Below are 18,684 nucleotides of genomic sequence, written 5' to 3'. Positions count from 1 at the left end.
TTCCGATGAGCCTAATGTTATTGCAGATGCATCTGGGCCAGATACGACCAGAGAGCATATACAAGATCCAGCAAGTCGCATTTTTACTCACGAGAAAATTACATGGGCAATAAATTCGTTTGAACCATATAAGTCGCAAGGTTCTGACGAAATTCGCCCAATCATGATTCAGGAAAGTAAAGGGAGTTTAACTTCATGCTCAACTGAAATGTTTAAAGCAAACTTGAGACTAAAGTATATTCCAAAAAGTTGGCGACAAGTTCGTGTTGTCTTCATTCCCAAAGCTAATAAAAAAGATAAAACGAGCCCAAAACCGTTTAAACCAATTAGTCTTTCGTCGTTTATGCTGAAATTGATGGAAAAACTTATTGATAACTATATAAAGCTAGAATATCTAAAACTAAAGCCTCTGAATAAATACCAATTTGCTTACCAAAGTAGTAAATCAACAGTAACAGCGCTTCATGCGCTAGTAACGGAAATTAAAAAAACCTAAATTAATCCACCTAGCGGTCAGACCCAGCCTTTCTCATTCAAACTTTTATTTGTAAAAATAGATTCACATGAACGCTTCAATCCAACAAATGTATATTCACTCTTAAGGTTCTAGAATATTGATGTTGTAATCTATCTTATACATATAAATATGCAGTCCAGTCTGTCTGTCTGTCTGTCTGATCCATATAGGATCAAAAACTACCGAACCGATCGACGTGAAAATTTGTATGTAGGGGTTTTTGGTGCCGATAAAGGTTCCTATGATAGTTTGAGACCCCTCTCTTTTCTGGAAGGGAGGGGTCCCATACAAATGAAACATAAATTTCTGCACAACTCAAGAACAAACCAAGCAAATGAAACCGAATTTGGCATGTGGATGTTCTAAGGGATAATAAGTATGTCCATAATAATTGGACGCCTCTTCCTTTTCTGGAAGGAAGGGGTTCCATACAAATGAAACACAAATTTCTGCACATCTCGGGGCATATATCAAGATGGCTTGACAAAATATTTTTTTTCAACTCTTTTATCACCAATATTTAGTGGTTAATTTGTGAGTTCGAAATCCAATTTGTGGTAATTTGTGGTTAAGCGGTTTCCGAGAAATTTTCAAAAAACTGAGTCAAGCCATCTTAAAACATGATTTTGCTTCATATGAATCGGACAACGATGATATATACATCAATCGAAAGCTCATAATTTGTGGTTCACGAAAATGTAGTTTTAAGGTCATAATTACTAGTGTTTGTACAGAAATTTATGTTTTATTGTTCACGTAGTTCTACGTTTCGTTTATTGGTTGTTGACGCTGCTGGCCGCTAGTGGCGTTGGCTGTTTGTGATGTTTGTCACTGCCATACTGAGCGTGTGTGTGGGGAATATGGTAAATATCGAGATTCGGGGAACTAAGCACACTTGCTATTTCAGGTAGCCAACCAGCCAAAAAGGATACCGGTAACGAAAATGTACTTTCAAAGGAAAGCAATCCAAATTCGACGGATTATCACATTTTCATCACCTAGATTCTGAGAAATGTTTCGGAAATATTTTAACAAATGTTCAAATGAGTTGACGGGATCCAACTTAACGTGCTCTTCTAGTTTTTTTCCATGCATGTGTGCTAACTTATGAGCAAAGTAATTAAGAAGATGTCTGCTGTCCGCGGGTCTGTTGAGCTACTAGTGGCACCGTCGGGAAAAACGTGCTGTTTTGCAAACAGATGATTTTAAAAATTTGTAAAATCAACTTGAACCATTTATAAAATAAAAAAAAAGAACTAAATAAAATCAACATGCATTGAACCCGAATGGATGTTTTTAAAATTGATTTGGTTTATTCAGAAAAAAAAACAAAATTGATTTAAAGCACTAGAATCAATAAGAATATGCTTAAACAAGTATCAAAGGCACATAAAAGTTTAAACACAGTGCAGAAAGTGAAAATAAATCTTAGGCTTTGAAAATAATAATTACACATTCAAAAATTATCAAATGTTTGTCAGAAATCTAAAATATACTGTCCATTGAGAGAAATTATAAAAGGCCGATCATTACCATCAACAGCAGAAGTGAAACATTCAACTAAGGAAATTCTTAATATTCACCTGGGCGTTAATAGATGGGAATGCATAAAATTAAATAAGGCGGTAAGAAAAATGGAAATGAATTGATTGAAATGAAGATATTAGAAAACTTCAAATTTTACCAAATTTTACGGAATAAGTAAGCTAAATTGGTTGTAAAATAAATTGAGCCGAATGAGCCGAATGATCTGGAAATTCGCAACAATTTTATCGACCATATTGGAATGAAACTTTGCATACAGCTTAGCAAAGTTAGTATTTTTCACAGATGGAGAAAGTTTTTAGACCCATGAGATATTTTCATTTTTAAGCATTCTAAGCAACTTAGCTAGGAAACCGTTGTATGTACAGAAAAACTGTAGTACTAGAGAATTACTATTGCCTTGTAAAAATATACACCGTTAAGAAAAAAATAATGACTCAAAGAAACTGAAATTAAAACTAAATTTCAATTTAAATAAAAAACCAGAATTAATCCACCTAGTGGTGCAGAAACCTTTGTTATACTCACTAGTCAGTAAACCATAAATCTATACCAATGTAAAAATTTAAATCGAACCATAATGATATTTAACATATTCCCCACACGCACGCTCAGTATAGCAGTGACAAACACCGCAAACAGCCAACGCCACTAGCGGCCAGCAGCGTCAACAACAAATAAACATAACGTAGAACTACGTGAACAATAAAACACAAATTTCTGTACAAACACTAGTAATTATGACCCTAAAGCTACATTTTCGTGAACCACAAATTATGAGCTTTTGTTTGGTGTATATATCATCGTTGTCCGATTTATTTGAAGAAAAATCATGTTTCAAGATAGCTTGACTCAGTTTTTTAAAAATTTCTCGAAAACCACTTGACCACAAATTACCACTAATTGGATTTAGAACTCACAAATTACCCACTAAATATTGGTGATAAAAGAATTAAAAAAAAATAGTTTGTCAAACCATCTTGATATATGCCATCTCGGGAACTAATCAACTAAATGGAACCAAATTTGGCAGGTAAATGTTTTTAGTGGTAAAAATCATGTCCATAATATTTTGACACCTCTCCTACTTTTAAAGGGAGGGGTGCCATACAAATGAAACACAAATTTTTGCACATCTCGAGAACTACCGAGTAAATGGAACCAAATTTAGCATGTGAATGTTTTTAGGGGTAACAAAAATGTCCATAATGGTTCGAAACTCCGCCCTCTTCTGAAAGGGAGGGGTTCCATACAAATGATACACAAATTTCTGCGCATCTCGAGAGCTAACGAACTAAATAGAACCATATTTGGCAAGTTAATATTTTCAGTGGTAAAAAATTTGTTCCATAATCGACCTGAAGGCAACATTTTGGATTGTAAGATTCTAACTTCCGGTTTCTGGAAAACAGCCAAAATGGCCGATTTCCACCCAATATAATTCCGGATCTAGAATGATACACAGGAGCTAAAATCGATCGAAATTGTCTTCAAATGCCATTATGAAATCCAAAATGGCGACTTTCGGTTTCGGAAAAACAGCGGCAAACGACCAAACACCACCCAATATGGGTATTTCCGGAACCGTGATGATTCACTGGAGCCACAAATTGACTACAGACAACATTTTGAATTGTAAGATGGCAACTTCCGGAAAACAGCCTGAATGGACGATTCCTATTAATTATGAGTATCTCCGGAATTAGAAAGATGTACAGAAGCTAAAAATTGATCACAGACACAATCTTGAATTTTAAGATGGTGACTTCCGGTGTCTGACAAACAGCCGGTAATGACCAAATTGCATTCAATATGAATAATAATAATATGAATAATAATAATATGAATAATAATAAAAATAATAATAATAATAATAATAATGAATGTTTTCGTAATCAGAATTGCGCCCAGATGACAGAAATTGATTTCACGGGCAATTTTAAAGTCCAAAATGACGACTTTCGGTTTCCGAAAAACAGCCCAAAGTGACCAAATACCACCCAATATGAGTATCTCTGGAGCCAGAATGTTGCAAGAAGCTAGAAAAATTTACCTCAGGCACCATTATGAATTGTAGGATGGCAACTTCTGGTTTCTGGTAAACATCCAAAAATGGCCGATTTCCGTCTAACATGAGTATCTTCTAATCTAGAATGATACACAGCTGCTAAAATCGACTACAAACCTCATTTTGAATTCTAGGTTGGCGACTTCCGGTTCCTGGAAAACAGCCGAAAATGATCGAATAACACCCAATATGAGTGTTTCTTCAACCAGAATGACGCTCAGAGGCAAGAAATTATTTTAAATACGATTTTGAAATCCAAGATGGCGACTACCGGTTTGTGAAAAACAGCCTAAAATAAACAAATGCTATCCAATATGAGTATGGTAATCGCTCCATTATTCATCTCAACAACTTGGTGCACCAATATTCATCCTATTTCTCTCATTTGTCCAATTTACCGTCAAATTTCTACAAATTTTTGAAAGTAAATCTATTTGCTTCTCGATTTTCTCAAGTGGCTGAAAATTTTACGTTGAAAATATAGTAAAATTTGATGATAATTTGATCAACGAGGCGTGATAAGATGAATATAGGTACTGAGATGAATATAGGAGCGGTTACCCTATCTCTGGAACCAGAATGATGCAAGGAGCTAACAATTGACCTCAGGCACCATTTTGAATTACTAAATGGCAACTTCTAAGAAACAGTCGAAAATGACCGAATAATACTCAATATGGATCGTAATCGAGATAATGCATAGAAACCAAACATTGACCCTGGACACCATTTTGAATTTAGAGACGACCACTTTTAGTTTCTAGAAAACAACCAAAACACCTAAATACCACCCAATATGGGTATTTCCGGTGTCAGATTGATGCCAGAAAATCTGCTGAAAATGACCGAATACCACCCAATATAAATATTTTCAGAATTAAGGCGATGTACAGAAGTCAAAAGTCGAGGATGTTGTCATTTCGATAAAACCAATCATTTTAAACGATTTGTTTTTTGACTTTGATTATATCCTATGGCCGATTCGTCATGCATTTGCAGATTTTAAACACATCGCAAGGAATCAATGAATTTGGAAAGTTCAAATAGTACGATACCACATTGAAACTATGTTGAGGCCACATATATTGATCAAACCAGGTATAGCTTTCAATAGTCTTTGAATTTCTTCTCTTTCCATAACTTTTGAGCCACATATCAAATTGTTATGAAGTTTGTTATATGTAAGTTTGAGAGATGACTCGTTCGTATGGCACTAGTTATGTTCAAATAAGTCATGTAATCTTTGAGAATAATGTTTTTCGTTGTTTTATAAACAATTTTATACATAACGGTTGCTTAAGTTCGATTATAATCAAATGAAATGGGAACGTATAGGGCAGCCAAAATTTTAAACTTCGTGTTCAATCATAATTCATCAGTTAACTCTTAACTAGCCCGCTCATCTGATAATAATATTAATCAAATCGGTTGTGTAGTTTCTGAGATAATGAAGTTTCGTGATTTTCACATTTCGGTACATTACAGACGAAGTTACAGTCCGATTACAGTAAAATTCGATAGGGTATTATGAGGCAGCTAGACTTTTAATTTTACACTAATTTCGTGGAAATCGGGTCAGCCATCTCTGAGAAAAGTGAGTGAGTCCAAGTAGTCTTCGGAATATGTTCCTTTTCATAGCTGGATTTCACGTTTTCAAATTTAACAGACAAAGTAATAGTCCGATTGCAAAACAAATCAATAGGGTCTTTTGGGGCAACTAGACCTTCCATTTGACACTGATTTTATGATAATCAGTCCAGCCATCTCTGAGAAACATGGGTGAGATTAAACAGGCTTCAGAACACGTTTCTTTTCGTAACTTTTGAACCACAAGTTCAATTTTCATAAAATTCAAAAGTTAAGGGTATTTCAGGTAGCTCGTTCATTTTGTTCAATGTCAAATGTCCAATTTTGTTCAAATCGGTTGTGTAGTTTTCGAGATAAAGATGTTTCATGATTTTTACATGTTGATACAACACCTCGAAACTAAAAATCCGATCACAATGAAATTTAATAGGGTCTTATGGGGCAACTAGACCTTTCATTTGCAATTAATTTCATGAAAATCGGTCCAGCCATCTCTGAGAAAAGTGAGTGAGAATAAAAATCTGCTCATACACACACACATACAGAAAATGCTCAGCTCGTCGAGTGATATATGCCATTCGGCCGTTTGGAGCCTTTTGATACTTTCGGTTTTGCAAGTGATTGCTATACCTTTCTAGGAGAAAGGCAAAACAATTGAAGTCAAAGAGATTATGCTATCTGCGTTTCTAGACATCGAAGGCACATTTGATAATGCATCTCATAACTCAATGAAAGATGTAATGAGAAAACGTAACTTCGACATAACAATTGTCGATTGGATATTTGAAATGTTACAAAAAAGACAAATAACTTGCAATCATGGAAGCTCAACAGTCACAGTAAAGGCTGCAAAGGGTTCTCTCACCCCTATTGTGGTCATTAGTAGTTGATAAGCTGTTGACGCAACTAGAATCACAAGGTTTTGAAGTAATTGGTTTTGCGGACGATATAGTAGTTATAGTTCGTGGAAAATATGAGCACGTAATCAGAGATAGACTTCAACACGCTCTTAATCTAACCACAATGTGGTGTGAAAAAGAGGGACTATCGATGAATCCGAAAAAAACTAATATTATTCCATTCACACGCAAAAAAACTAAAAATCCCTGATTTGTATCTCAATGTAACGAAATTAGAACTTTCTCTAGAGGTCAAGTACTTAGGAGTAACCCTAGATAGCAAATTAAATTGGAACTTACACATAGTCAAGGGGCCATCCCCATACCACGTGGACAGATTTTTAACGATTTTAACCCCCCCCCCCCCTCTCCGTGGACAAATGCCCATATAAATTCTTTTTTTTAGGGACCGTGAACATTACACCCCCCCCCCCCAAGCTGTCCACGTGGTATGTGGATGGCCTCCAAAGTAATAAGTAAGGCTACAAGTGCCTTATGGATTAGTAAAAAAAACTTTTGGTAATAAATGGGGATTAAAGCCGAAAATGATTAACTGGATCTATACGGCTATTGTCAGACCCAGAATAACATATGCCTCCCTTGTATGGTGGCCAAAGACAAATGTTAAATATACTCAGAAAAAGTTGGAAAAGTTGGACTTGCTACGATTTCCATCACGGGAGCAACTCGAAGTACGCCTTCAAAAGCATTAGATGCTATGTTATGTATACTTCCATTGCATTTATTTGTACAATTGGAAGCTGCGAAAAACGTACTAAGGCTACAAAGGACAAAAAAGTTCCTTGAGGGAGACCTTAGGGGACATCTAAGTATTCTTAAAAACTTCAAGAACAATGCGCTGTTAACTCAGGAAGACTGGATGGATGGGCAGTATAACTTTGAACGACTATTCCAAGTGACTAAGCCAAGTCGTACTGAATGGGAATCAGGATTACTTAAAGCAGATAGGTAAGTTGCAAGATGATGCCTGTCGCTTCTGTAACATAGATAGAGAAACCTCAGAACATTTACTATGTGACTGCGAAGCACTCTTACAAAAGAGGAACCATTTTATTGATAAAAACATATTACAACCATTAGATGTTTAAATGACTTCTCCAAATAAGGCAGTGAACTTTATTCGTTCAATAATACCTTATTGGGACGATACCTATAATCAGCAAGTGGAAACCACTCAATCAAATAGTGGAAGGACACCCCGATGAGGCTTACATCAAACGGGGCCCGCCACAATAGATCAAATAACTGGTCGCAGTGGAAAATGTACCCAACAGAAAAAAAATCGAAATATCACAGCCCGATCGGCCCCGTGAGCATTACAGTTTATTCTTTGCATTTGTACCGACCCTTCTGCGCGGTGCAAGAGAGGGTGATGATTACCTTTTTAACCTAGTTAATGATCCCAGTCTTTCCACGACGTTCAATTTTCGAAACTCGTCGCAGAATCTGACTGTTTGACCAATCCTTTTACAAACCCAACAAGCTTTATTGGCAATTTCCTTAGATTGGCCATCGGTACGTCTGCATTCTAAATCGTTCAGGTGCATTTTTTTATTTGTTTTCCCTCACATAGGTAGTGTATATTCCCTTTCATTCACTGAAAAGTCTACCACCTCAGACACATCAGCGACGATATCGGTAATAAAGTTAGTGAATTTTCTTAAGGGCGTTCCCTGATTTCCGCGTTTATATCTAACCCAATCTAAATTGTAACTTGGTGGTAATTTATCAACTAACACTTGCACCATCATTTGGTTGTTTAGATGATCGGTAAGTCGCGCAGCTTCTAGATGGGCGCAAAACTGTTTCAATGTATCCAGCCTATCAGCCCTCGGTGCAGCATCTTGCTTTACCTTGTCAAATAACGTTCTAATCAATTTTTCCGGTTGTCCAAACGGTCTTCTCAAGTCTTGAATTACTTCTGGCACTGACTCTGGTAGCACGAGCTACTGCGAGCTGCATTCAGTGCATCACCTTCTAAACTATCCTGCAAACGCTTTAGATTTTCAAGGTTACTATAACCGCACGCGGTAGTCGAATATTCGTAGCTGCTAATGAATTGCGACCAGATTTGCGCCTCTCCATTGAATTTCGGTAAACTATTCGAAATCGCCTTCCGAGTCGCTGACTGTTCTGGTGTAAGTTTAGTTAAATAATGCCCCGGCCCGTTTCGGTTTACGCTAGCGGGAACGCTTCCACTGATTTGTCTTACATTCGAGTCTCTATCTCCAACGAAACTGGTAGAATCATCCCGATGATCTTCCTCTATGAAACTATCCTCGGCTTCATCAGCTGGAAGTGAATTAATCGACGGCCCTTTGTCTTTTCCTGCCGCTTTACAGTGATCATTCATGAGCGGCCCACTCTGATTGTTCAGCCACTCTCTTACTCTGCTGGAATTCTTCTCCTCTTCCCAACAGCACCTCTCTCATCGTTCTCATGCGTTTTAACATTGTTTACGCTGATATTAAATTGTGTACGAATCACAATGCGTTGCTCAATAAATTTCCGCTCATCAGATAATTGAACGTCTAGTAGCAACTGATCTTGTTCCAACTGTTGTTTCTGCATTTTTCGTCGAGCTTCAAGTTCCATTTCTCGCATTAAACGTTCTTGCTCTAGCATCTTCTCATTCCAAGCTAGCTCTAGTGCGATACGTTTTCTGCGGATCTCTATTTGTTTCGCAAAAGCCTTCTCTCTAGCAAGCTGTTCCTCCTCTAACTGCTCCTCAGTCATATCTCGGACCGAACCAGTTTTGCTATTAGAGCCTACGTCACTTTTAGATCCCTTTTTCGATTGTACTTCCTGCTGCTTCGGGACGATCAGTTGCGCGGCGCAAAGCGGAGCACAATTATTGCAATACCAGTCGATTCTGGCTATTCTCTGGTCGACACCAGCACACGAAAAATGAGCCCATCGTGCACATCTCTCGCATTGTAACCAATCGAAATCGTCGCTTTTACCCATGCTGAGCAACCTTAAGCTGGACAGCTAAAGCCCTTGGCCTCCCAGGGACCGCCATTAGGCATTACTTCAGGGAGAGAGCCAGACGTGCTTTTTGCACTTACCTCTACGGGTAGCAGAGCAGCCTATACAGACCAGTTAGTTAAACGCTAACTAAGTGGGGCACATCGATGGTTTCCCGTCGATTGGTGCCCTGCAAGATATGGATGCGGTATGGATAGCGCGGCCTTTAACTCCACCTCTCTAATTGACTCGCCATAGACCTCAAGAGTTATATCGTCGGCGAAGCCCACAATCACCACCCCTGGAGGGAGTGTTAGTTTCAACACGTCGTCATACATGGCATTCCACAGTACCGGACCCAGGATGAAACCTTGCGATACACCTGCAGTAACTGGGACGCTTTTCTGACCCTCGTTTGTGTTTGTGGCGTCGGCACTCTGAGGCTCTGTAGTGCTAAGGCTATGGAGTCCCAGCTGGAACTGTTAAACGCGTTCTTCACGTCGAGCGTGACGATCGCGCAATAACGAATGCCCCTCCTTTTACGTTGGATTGCAACCTCAGCCGTTCTAGTGACGGAGAGAATTGCATCCACCTTTTCGAAAACCGAACTGATTGCTTGATAGACCGTTCTCACCTTCTGTATATTTCACCAGTCTATTGAGGATTACCCTCTCAAGCACCTTGCCCGCCGTGTCCAGCAGGCAGATTGGTCTGTATGCCGATGGGTCACCTGGTGGTTTCCCGACCTTCGGCAACAGCACCAGCCTTTGGCGCTTCCACACGTCCGGGAAGAGGCAGTCGTCAAGGCATTTCTGCATGACCGCCTTAAACAACCCAGGGGCTTCTTTAATGGCCGTCTTGATGGCCAATTTCGGGATGCCATCTGGTCCCGGTGCCTTGCCATTTTTTTAGGAGTTTGCGATCTCGATCAATTCATTTTTTGTCACCCTTACCGCATCCTCTGCCTCTGCACGACTGCCGTCACTCATGGTTGGTGGTGACTCGTCAGCCGGAGATCAGGGACTTGGTTCGTGGCTTGGGAAGCGGCACTGAATGATCTTTTCTAGCATCGCTGGTGATTGTTCAGCCGGGGCTAGTGCACCTCTAGTCTTGGTCATAACGATCCTGTAGGTGTCACCCCACGGGTTCGAATTGGCACTGGCGCATAGTCGTTCGAAACAGGCTCGATTACTGGCTCTGATTGCGCTTTTAAGCGTTGCCTTAGCAGTTCTGAATGCGGCACCGCGTTCCTCTCTTTGCTCGTCGGAACGCACGCGTTGCATCCTACGTCTCGCACGGAGGCATGCACTCCACCAGTATGTCGGTGGTCTACCCTCTCTAGGCAGACGAGACCTAGGCATCCTGGCGTCGCACGCCCATGACAACATCGAATTTAGATGGTCCGCACCCAGGAGTGGTTCACCCGCTTCGTGCTTCCATCTAATGGCCTGCCCAAAAACATCTGCATCGAAATGCAATGTTTTGCAGCCGTAGAAGTATGGAATATTGGCCCTACTCGCTGCTTGCTTCCGCATGCCTACCTCATAGCGGACCGACTGGTGGTCGTTATTCGTGTAGCTGTCGTCTACCCTCCAGTTCGTGATCAATCCCGTGCTGCAGAACGTCACATCGATAATCGATTCCGCACCATTCCTGCTGTAGGTGCATTTCGTGCCAACGTTAGCCAAGTTTAAGTTGAGCTTTGTCAAAGCTTCCAACAAAATCTGGCCCCTCTGGTTTGTACAGCGACTTCCCCGCTCGACAGCCCAAGCGTTGAAGTCACCCGCAACCACCAACGGCCATAGGCCCGTCAGTTCCACGGTTGCTTGATCGACCATCTGTGCGAACGTTTCGGTAAACCAACAAACCAACTTGGCAGAGCATAGCAACTGCAGTAGAATACTCCCTCCTACTTACTTACTTACTTCAGCAGCCTAGAGCCGGGGTGGCTCGTGCCGTATCAAGAATTTTCCTCTATTCTACTCGGTCTTGGGCTACTCGTCGCCAATTTCCTAGACGTCTCGATACTCGCAGATCCGCTTCAACCTGGTCAAGCCATCTAGCACGTTGGGCCCCTCTATTCCTGGTGCCGGTGGGGTCCTTGAAGAGAACCGATTTTACCGCGCAGTCATCCGGCATCCTCACGACATGCCCGGCCCATCGTAGCCTCCCGACCTTCGTCAGGTGTGCAATGGGAATCTCTCCAAGTAGTGTCTGTAGCTCGTGGTTCATACGCCTACGCCACTCTCCGCTTTCGGTTTGTACTCCACCAAATATTGTCCGCAACACTTTCCGTTCGAATACGGCCAGTGCGCGTATGTCCTCTGTGAGCAGCGTCACGGTTTCGAGTCCATAGAGAACTACGGGTCTAATTAGGGTTTTGTACATCGTCAGTTTCGTGCGGCGGCATATGCTCCTGGATCGAAGCGTCCTGCGAAGGGCAAAGTAGGCTCGATTTCCAGCTTGAATACGTCGTTGGACCTCCTTACTTGTGTTATTGTCGGCGGTTACCAGAGATCCCAAGTATACGAACTCCTCTACCACTTCGAGTTCGTCGCCGTCCATGACCACCGTCCGTGGGAGGCGAATGTTAGTTTCTTTCGAGCCTCTTCCTATCATATACTTGGTTTTCGACGCATTTATTTATAGCCCAACTCTTCTAGCTTCCACTTTAAGTCTGGCGTAGATTGCCTCCGCCGTCGCTGAGTTTCTTGTAATAATGTCCAGGTCGTCTGCGAAGCCTATGAGTTGAATACTTTTGCTGAAAATCGTGCCTCTCGTTTCGATGCCCGCCCGTCGGATTACACCCTCAAGGGCGATGTTGAACAGTGTGCAGGATAATCCATCTCCTTGTCTCAACCCTCTGCGCGCTTCGAAGGGGTTCGAGAGTGTCCCCGACACGCACACGTAACACATCACTCGGTCTAAGGTAGCTTTGATAAGTCGTGTAAGTTTATCCGGAAAACCGTAGTCGTGCATTATTTGCCATAGCTGGTCTCGATCGACTGTATCATACGCTGCCTTGAAGTCCACGAAAACATGATGTGTGGGCACGTTGTACTCCCGGCATTTCTGAAGGATCTGCCGGAGAGTGAAAATTTGATCCGTAGTAGCGCGAGCTTGTGTGAAGCCCGCATGATACTGCCCTACGAATTCTTCCGCTAAAGAAGATAGACGGCGGAGTAGGATCTGGGAGAAGACTTTGTAGGCAGCGTTGATCAGCGTAATGCCGCGGTAGTTGCTGCATTGTAGCCGATCGCCTTTTTTATAGATGGGGCATACAACTCCTTCCATCCATTCCTCCGGTAGTCTCTCTTCCTCCCAAATCCTAGAGATTACCCAGTGGAGTGCCGTTGCTAGAGCCTCTTCTCCGTGTTTATAGAGCTCTGCTGGGAGCCTGTCCTTACCGGCGGCTCTGTTGTTCTTAAGTGACCCAATTTCCCGTTCGATCTCCAGGATATCAGGAACTGGGACACTACTGTCGTATGTAGGCACTCCAAGGATAACTTCCCTTCCGCCTCCTTCCGTTGCCCCGCTATTGAGGTGCTCATCGAAGAACTGCTGCCACCTATCAACCACCTCGCGCTCGCTTGTGATCAGGTTCCCCTCCACGTCCCTACACATATCTGGACTCGGTGTGTAGCCTTTACGGGATTGGTTCACTTTTTCAAAAAACTTGCGTGTATCGTTAGCCCGAAACAGTTAATCCAGCTCTTCACGATCTCTGTCCTCCTGCTGGCGCTTCTTCCTCCGCAGAATCGTGGTCAACTCATTTCGTGCTCGTCGGTATTTGGCCGCGTTCTGTCTTGTGGCGATGCTTAGATAATTTTTCCATGCTCTTTTCTTCCTCTCCATCGCTTGCTGGCATTCCCCGTCAAACCAGTCATTTTGTCGGCTCGACGATACCACACCTGGTGCCGTGGATGCGGCCTCTCCAATGGCCGAGCGTAGCTTCCCCCATCCATCGTCGAGAGTCGAAGCACATAGCTCTTCCGTGGAAGGTAGTGCCTGCTCAAGTAAGCGCGCGTAGTTCTCTGCAGCCTGCGGGTTGGTCAACTGCCGGATGTTTGGCCGGGGAGGACGGTTCTGACGTGTGTGAAATACCGTGGATAGTTTTGAGCGCACATGTACTGCTACTAGGTGGTGGTCTGAGTCGATATCCGCACCCCGGAGGGAGCGTATGTTTGTAATGTTTGAGAAAAATCGGCCACCAATGAGAACGTGGTCAATTTGACTTGTTGAACGGTGGTCAGGTGATCTCCAGGTGGCTTTGTGGATATCTTTGTGTGGAAAGAAGGTGCTTCTAATCACTAGGCTTCGGGAAGCTGCGAAGTTGATGCATCGTTGGCCGTTGTCGTTCGTGTCGGTGTGTCCTCACTTTCTCACCTTTGCGACAGATCTCCTGCAGAGCCACGATGCCGAATTTGCGGGGTTCTAGCTGCTCGAGCAGCACCCTGTCTCCGCCCACAAAATTTAGCGACTTGCAGTTCCAGAATACTCTCTCCACTTTGGCTATAACGTACCCCTCTCTGGAGGTCGACACAATTTACTGAACCGGGGACCTGCCTGTCGTGCAAATGGCCGTCTTTCCAGACTTGTCCGATACCCAGTTACCGTTTCCGGTTGGGATGCGGTAGGGGTCCGAGACGATGGCCACGTCCGACAACGACTCAGCAGCTGCTTGGTGTAGCAACTGCTACGCCGCATAGCAGTGGTTCAGTTTCAATTGAATCACCCTCAAGCCTGCGGCTTAGTAGCCGGCCGTGCAGCCGGACACTTGGGGCCTCCCATGGCGGGTTTGGCGTCCCGTTTACCGGTGCATACCAGATACTTGGGAGGTACGCCGCAGTCCCGTGCTTTATGGCCTGCGCCGCCGCAGCGGCGGCATGAATTGGAACTGTCGGGCCCTTTGCACGACCAGGATTTATGCTCCAGCTCAAAGCACCTGAAGCAAACGTCGGGCTGTTGGCAGAGCTGCATGCCACCACGGGTCGGCGCGTGGCGACCGCCGAGGTCACGTTATATGAGGGCGACCGCTGACAGTACCTAACAGCCCTGGACCAGCAGCGGGAGATTGCTTAGGGGTGGTGAGGGTCGGACACTGGGCCGTCGACTCCTCGTAAATGCCACAATTACCCGGAAGCATCTCTGACGGAGCGAGTAGTGCCGCTCCCATCAACCAAATGCACTCCCCCGTCCATTGGGGCCGACACCAGTAAGGTCCCAATTATGGCAACTGGCAGCGAACGAAACGGATTCGAGTCGGATACGCTAAGGAACCACGACCAAGGGCTGGCACCTGCATCGAGCTCCCTTAGTAAAGTCGCGTGACAGCGGCTTGAAACGGCGAGATGGTACCCGGTGCAGGGGTCTCCGTCCCGTAAAACCTGGCAGGCCTTCCAGTACGTTCCGCGTCCATTGCCTGGTGGGAATCAGGCAGAGAAGGATCAGATGGGGGGGAACTAGTCCTAGGACAAGATGCCCCTTTCCTGACTTACGCGGGCGGGGGCGTCATAGTGCTCATAAGGTACTATGGCGACCCCCCTTACCCATGGCCTCACTGCTTCGGCATAGATTACCATGGGACCATACAAGCGACTTCTCATCTATGGACAAGGATAGCGGCTGGAAGGGGGACCCAATTAACAAAAATGAGCTCGAAGAACCAAAAAGAGACGGGTGCGGAGGGGTTACCAAATCCCTTCGCACGAGGTGGCATCCAGCGGTCTCCGCAGAAGAAGGCGGAGACGGATGCGGCGAAGTCTGGAGGTGGAAAAACGGCGAATCCGTCGGTGTCCACACCAGACATCTCGGTGGACGGTCCCTTGCTAGTCAAGGCCGTCGAAAGATGCATGGACACGCGGCCAAGAGTGGCGGCGCTGTCTGAACAACTCGATGCCATAATCGAGTTCTCGGCGAACAGGCGAAACATCGCTGGCGACCTGAAGCAGAGCCTCCTCCTGCTTCGGAGCACCATTGATGAAGCCAGAAAGGAGCACGAAGAACTCGTAGCTCGGGTGAAGGCAGCCGAGAAAGCGGCCAGGACCGGGAGGGCGACTGCATCTAAAGAGGTGCAGACAGACGCCCCCTCGTTCGCGTCGGTCTGCTCCACGGGGCAGGTCGCTAAGCGAACGAGGCAGTCCCCGGGGGAAACGGCCCCCGGGAACACCAAGAAACGATTGGTTGTGCTACTCCCACGGGAACACACGCCAACCGGTTCAAGGTCCACCGCGGAAAAGGCACAGGTGGAGGCTACGGGCAATCCTTGGACTACCGTAGAGGGTAGGAAGCGTCGGGAAGGTGCGACGCGTCATGATGGCGGAGCAGCCAGAGGACCAAAAAAGGTCAAAAAGGCGCGGAGTAGGGGTGATGCCCTCATACTCAAGACGGATGGGTCGAAGTACTCAGAAGTCTTGAAGAAGATGAGGGGGGAAACCCAGCTCAAGGATCTGGGGGCGGATGTGCGGAGTATCCGCCGATCTCGCACTGGCGAGATGATACTTGAGCTCCGGAAGGACGCCAAGAACAAGGGGGCTACCTACAAAACGGTAGCCGAAAAGGTCCTAGGGAAGGAGGTGCAAGTGCGGGCACTCACCTCAGAAGTGACTCTCCAGCTTAAAAACCTGGACGAAATCACTGAGGGGTGCGACATTGCACAAGCCCTTAAAGCGAAGTGCGGGGTGGAGGTGGCTAAGGAGTCAATCCGCCTCCGCAAAGGTCCGGCGGGGACCCAGGTAGCTACCTTCCGACTACCGTCGGCGGACGCTAACCTGGCCCTGAAAGAGGGCAAGTTGAAGGTCGGCTGGTCGGTATGTCCTCTGGGCATACTACAGCAACCAGACATTTGCTTCCGGTGCTTCGAGGGCGGACATAAGTCCTGGACCTGCAAGGGGCCCGATAGGAGCCAGCTGTGCAGGCGATGTGGAGGTGCAGGCCATAAAGCAAAGGACTGTGGGGAGTCTCCCAAGTGCATGGTATGTTCCGGGAAACGGGACGCCAAACACTTTATGGGAGGCCCCAGGTGCCCAGCCGGTAAGCCGGCTGCGAAACCACGGGCGTAAGGGTGACGCAACTGAACCTGAACCATTGCTTCGCGGCTCAGCAGCTGCTACACCAAGCAGCCACTGAGTCGTTGTCGGACATCGCCGTCATATCGGACCCCTACCGCATCCCTCCCGGAAACGGTAACTGGGTTGCGGATAAGTCCAGATTGGCGGCCATATGTACGACGAGCAAGTTCCCGGTTCAGGAGGTTGTCTCAACCTCAGAAGAAGGGTACGTAGTTGCTAAGGTGAACGGAGTGTTCTACTGCAGTTGCTATGCTCCGCCACGTTGGTCTACCGAAAGGTTCATCCAGATGGTCGACCTCCTATCCATGGAGTTAACGGGCCTAACGCCGTTGGTGGTGGCGGGCGACTTCAACGCTTGGGCTGTTGAGTGGGGAAGTTGCTTCACGAACCAGAGGGGCCAGATCCTGTTGGAGGCTTTTGCAAAGCTCAACCTAGATCTGGCCAACGTTGGGAACAAAAGTACATTTAGCAGAAATGGTGCGGAGTCGATCATCGACGTGACGTTCTCCAGCCCAGGACTGATCAAGAACTGGAGGGTAGACGATGGCTACACTAATAGCGACCACCAGGCGGTCTGTTTTAGTGTAGACAACAACGAGAGGGGGCAAGCGACGGGTAGAGCCAACACTCCGACCGTTCGCGGGTGGAAGACATCGCACTTTGATGCCGAGGTATTCGAAGAGGCAATGAGAAGGGAGCGCGAGGGGGGCAGTTGGCTTCGCCCGACTGCTGACCAACTAGTTGCTATGCTATCGCGGGCGTGCGACGCCACCATGCCTAGGACTCGCCAACCTAGGAATGGAAAGCCACCGGTTTACTGGTGGACGGACGCGATAGCCGACCTTCGCAGTGCGTGCCTCCGTGCAAGACGGAGGATGCAGCGTGCGCGAAACGAAGAAGAGAGGACAGAGCGCCGCGCAGCATTCAGTTCGGCAAGATCGATGCTAAAGAGTGCGATAAAGGCCAGCAAGAGGGCCTGCTTCGATAGGCTATGTGCGAGTGCCAATACAAATCCGTGGGGTGACGCCTACAGGATCGTAATGGCCAAGACTAAAGGCGCGCTGGCGCCTGCAGAGCGATCACCAGCGATGCTGGAGCGTATCATCGAGGGACTCTTTCCACGCCACGAGCCAAGTCCTTGGCCTCCGGCGGACGAGTCTCACGTCCGACGTTCCAGTATCTCAGACATAGACCAGAGATGGTCGGCCAACCTGCCGAGCATCCAATCCGTGAGCGACGACAGCCGTGTCGAGGCAGGGGAGGAGGCAAGGGTTACGAATGAGGAACTCATCGTGATCGCCAAATCCCTAAAGGTGAGCAAGGCACCGGGACCGGATGGTATCCCTAACCTGGCGATCAGGCTGGCGATAAAAACGGCCCCCGGGCTGTTCAGGGCAGTCATGCAGAGGTGCCTGGATGACTGTCTCTTTCCGGACAGGTGGAAGCGGCAGAGACTGGTCTTATTGCCGAAGGCTGGGAAACCGCCAGGGGACCCATCGGCATATAGGCCTATCTGCCTGCTGGACACCGCGGGCAAGGTGCTTGAGAGGATCATCCTCAACAGACTGGTGAGGTACACGGAGGGTGTACACGGTCTGGCAAGTAACCAGTTCGGCTTCCGGAAGGACAGGTCCACGCTGGACGCAATCTCTTCCGTCATCAAGACGGCGGAGGTAGCAATCCAGCGCAAGAGAAGGGGAATACGCTACTGCGCAATCGTCACGCTCGACGTGAAGAATGCGTTCAATAGTGCCAGTTGGGACTCCATAGCGCTCGCGCTCAGGAGCATCCATGTACCGGTGTCGCTGTACAAGATTCTGGAAAATTATTTCCAGAATCGAGTACTTGTTTACGACACAGAGGAGGGTCAGAAGTGCGTCCCAATTACCGCAGGAGTTCCGCAAGGTTCTATCCTGGGCCCGGTGTTGTGGAATGTCATGTATGACGGAGTGTTAAAACTCAAGTTCCCTGTAGGGGTTGTGATCGTCGGCTTTGCAGACGACATAACGC

At 45.8% G+C, this 18,684-nt stretch overlaps 1 protein-coding gene across 2 annotated transcripts in view; it reads right to left on the bottom strand.

The window, feature by feature from the left end:
- LOC129731353 (cartilage oligomeric matrix protein) overlaps positions 1-18,684 on the bottom strand; it is a 531,272-nt gene that overhangs the window by 379,929 nt on the left and 132,659 nt on the right. The window lies entirely within an intron of this gene.

This window comes from Wyeomyia smithii, chromosome 3, assembly GCF_029784165.1.
Source record: "Wyeomyia smithii strain HCP4-BCI-WySm-NY-G18 chromosome 3, ASM2978416v1, whole genome shotgun sequence".
NCBI classification, from domain to species: domain Eukaryota; kingdom Metazoa; phylum Arthropoda; class Insecta; order Diptera; family Culicidae; genus Wyeomyia; species Wyeomyia smithii.
This window is presented reverse-complemented; position numbering and strand designations above follow the sequence as displayed.